General features: G+C 35.3%; 1 protein-coding gene across 1 annotated transcript in view; it reads right to left on the reverse strand.

The window, feature by feature from the left end:
• Positions 1 to 475: 475 nt before the first annotated feature.
• TENT5A (terminal nucleotidyltransferase 5A) overlaps positions 476 to 3,950 on the reverse strand; it is a 64,614-nt gene continuing 61,139 nt past the window's right edge. Inside the window, exon 4 of the transcript XR_012478617.1 lies at positions 476 to 1,720. The gene's annotated coding sequence lies outside the window, so the exon portion shown is untranslated. The remainder of the gene's footprint in view (positions 1,721 to 3,950) is intronic.

The following is a 3,950-nucleotide window of genomic DNA, read 5'->3' on the forward strand; positions in this document are numbered from 1 at the left end:
GATGATGGTGGACTGACCGAGTAGAAGGGGTAGAGGAAGAATGTCCCAAACTTATTGATGACCAATATGTTCATAGAATTAATAACATTAATAGTTGACTTCTATAAGCTACTTCAAACTGATAATGGGATAAATAAATTTAAGCTTTCCTAAGTTTTTTCTAACTTCCCAAAAATTCTAAAACATGAATCAAAATCCTTTCCCAGATCTCACATCTGTCTGAATATCCTTATGTAATTTTGAGAGAAACCACATTCTGAAGAGATACTGCAAACAGATGTTTGGAGAAAACCTTCAGTGGGATGTTATTTTTTTGGTGGCTTTCATCATATAATGAATCCTATGTAAATACAAATAAAACAGAAATAGCTTTCCTAAAAAAAAAACTAAAACTCTAGGACCATTTTTAGAGCAGTTCTATAGAAAAAGAAATATTTCAAGTACATTTAATGAAATTAAGACTCTTCACTGCATATTTCATTTTTTACTGTTGATTTAATGGTATTTTTTCCAATTACATGTAAAGACATTTTTAACATTCATTTTATAAGATTTTGAGTTCCAAATTTTTCTCCCTCCATCTCCCCCTCTCTTCTCTCTAAGACAATATGCAATGAGTCTTTTGCAATTGTCTTGGATCATTGTATTGCTGAGGAGAGTGAAATCAATCACAGTGTATGATGTTCAACTTGTTTGGTTTTTTTCATTCAGCATCAGTTCTTGTAATTCTTTCCAGGTTTTTTTTAATACACCTGCTTGTCATTTCTTATAGCACAATAATATTCCATAACTTTCAGATACCACAGTCATTCAACTGACATCCTCAGTTTCTAATACTTTGCTACCTCAAAAAGAACTGCTATAAATATTTTTTGTACATATGGGTCTTTTCCCTTTTTTATGGTCTCTTTGGAATTCAGGCCTAGACATGGTATACAAATCAATGGTTTCCCCTGGGCATATATAATTACATATTTCAATGAAAACAAAGTTATGAATTCTAACATAGTATATATTAGAATCATTTTCTATTTTGCTAATATCCATTACAAAAACTAAAATGATTAAAGTAGCTACTAACTATAAATAATCAAGAGACCTCAAAGTCAACAAGGGAATTCATTTATTTATCTACTCCTCCTACCCAAATTACTTTGAAAAATATTTATGTCTCCTATAGAGAAAAAAGAAACATTAGAGATCATCTAACCCAAAGATGAAAAACCTTGCTACCTTACTATTTTATTTACCTTTCTACCTTATTTCCCCATTGTGATCTTGGGAAAGTCATTTATCTTCTCCAGACCTCAGTTTCTTCATCTATAAAATAAGACTATTCAACTTAGATAACCTCAAAGGTTTCTTCCAATTCTAAAATATATAATTATATGATCTTATGGATTTCTCCTCACCCCTTCCCTTACTGGAGTCAAGAAAAAGCTACCTACACTCTTTGCCAAATTTAACTCATCTCATCTAAGTCACTCCCATATCATAGTAGTCTGGTTTCCACATCTATTATTTAACTTTCCTAAGTCCTAATCTTTCTCTCTTTACAGCATTGTGGATTGCCCTTTTTCTCCTACATGTTCTCTTCTTCTGGAATTTTTGTAACCATGCTTCTTTGTATCTTTCTTACTGTTCCTTCTCAGTTTTTTTCTGGTATCACGACTCCATTTGGGTTTTTCTTGGCAAAGATGCTGAAGTGGTTCATCACTTTCTTCTCCAGTTCATTTTACAAAGAAGGAAAATGAGACAAACAGAATTAAATGAGTTGTCCAGAGTTACAGAGCTAGCAAGTATATGAGGTTATATTTGAACTCAGGAAGATGAATCTTCCTGACATTTGGTCTACTCTCTTATCTATTACATCATTTAACTGCCCTCAGTCTCCTCTACTGGATCTTTATCAGTGTCAAACCCCCTAACTTCATACACACACAAACACACACACACACACACACACACACACACCACACACACACACACATACACATACACACACACACACACACGGACACATACAAATATACATACAACCAAGGCTCTGCCCTGGGTTATCTTCTCTTTGCTACATATACTTTCTTTGTTCAGTTCCCAAGGATTCAATTATGCTTCTATGCAGATAATGCCCAGATCTACACACCTAACCCTAGTCTCTCTCCTGAACTTTAGTCTTTCCTATTAAACATTTTAAAACTGGTTATTCCACAAAGTCAGAATGGCCAAAATGGAGCTCATTATCTATTTCCCCCAAATCCATTTGTTTTCTGTTCTTCATTAATACTATTCCGGGTGCCACCATCCTACTAGTAATTCAGATTTTCACATTTTCAGTATCATCCTGTACTCCATAATCTCAATCAGATTCCTGGCTTCCTTTAAGATCCATTTCAATTTTGGCTTCTGCAAGAAAATCTTACCCATACCGGGGAAAATGTTATCTCTAAACATATATATATATATATATATATATATATATATATATAAATCAAGAAAAAGCAGATCTATAACATGGGGTATTATCTAAAATCAGTCAAGTGTGCAAGAGAAAAACAAATTAATTGGATGTCTTTTAATTAATTTGTTTCTCTTTCATACTTTACTGATTTTAGATAATACCCCCAAGTCATCCAACTGCATTTATTTCATTGCATGAGAATATGAGCATGTAAATTCTTCAAGATATAAACAAATCCTTCTAAACTTACCAGAATATGTATGGAAATTTAAAGACAAAGAAGAGTTATGTCTATAATACTAAAATATTTCAAAGAATGATGGCGTTTTCATTCTATCAGTATTGGTTAATCTTTAGGTGTGATATTTTATATTTATTATTTTTTAAATTTTGTTTTCTATAACTATGTTATTATTTTGTAAATAACTTGAATCAAGTACATTTTTCTTACCTTCTGCTTTTATATTACATTAATAACAGAGAAAAATATTTAGTTTTTTTTATTTTTTTATTCTCATTTTGTACAAATGTTTCTTACATTAATAAAATATTCTTGTTTAAGAGTAAATGAAATACCCCCTCCCCCATAAATATAGACTTGCTTGAGTGATAAAGTAAAGGGGAGAGAAAAAAATTAAAATTAATAAAAAAAATAATAGTAATAATTGTAGGTATAGCCAGGTGACGCAATGGACAAAGCACCAGCCCTGGAACCATGAGCACCCAAGCCCACATCCAGTCCTGTAGAACCAATGATCACCCAGCCGTGTGACATGCAAGCCACCCGATCACCACTACCCTGCATTGACCCTTGAGCCAGGAGCAACCACGTCCAAATCTGGCCTCAGACAACCAAGGATCAGCCTGGCATGCATCTCCAGGCAGGCCACCCAGCCCCATTTGCCCTGCACCCTCCCTCAAACAATAATAATAATAATAAATTTGCTTCAGTCTTTGTTCCAACAACAACAACTCTGTCATGGATGGATCGCATTCTTTATGGTAAGTCCATCGCTAAAGTTACTTCCATATTTTCCACCATTGCCATTGCTGATCACAACTCCCTCCTTTCATATTTCTCCACTACCATGTACTATATTTTCTCTCTCCTTTCACTCTGACTCTGCTGTAGGGTAGCTGAATGGTACAGCAGACAGATCCATGGTCCTAGGGCCAAGAGGCCCTAAGCCCCCATACCACCCCCTAGGCCTAGTATCCACCTGGCTCTATGGTCCTGGACAGGCCTTCCAATCCGAGCCCCTTGCAAGAAGTAAAAAAGAAAATGTGTTATATGTGACCACTCTCCCCCCATGGTCCATCCTCTCCTCCTTTATTCACATCCCCACCCCTTCCCTCTGCTCCCCCCTCCTTCTTACTCCAGATGTCTATACCCCATTGAGTATATATGCTGTTTCCTCTTCTAGCCACCTCTGATGAGAGCAAAGGTTCCCTCATTCCCCCTTGCCTCCCCCCTTCCATATCATTGCAA

Source organism: Macrotis lagotis, chromosome 5 (assembly GCF_037893015.1).
Source record: "Macrotis lagotis isolate mMagLag1 chromosome 5, bilby.v1.9.chrom.fasta, whole genome shotgun sequence".
NCBI lineage: Eukaryota > Metazoa > Chordata > Mammalia > Peramelemorphia > Peramelidae > Macrotis > Macrotis lagotis.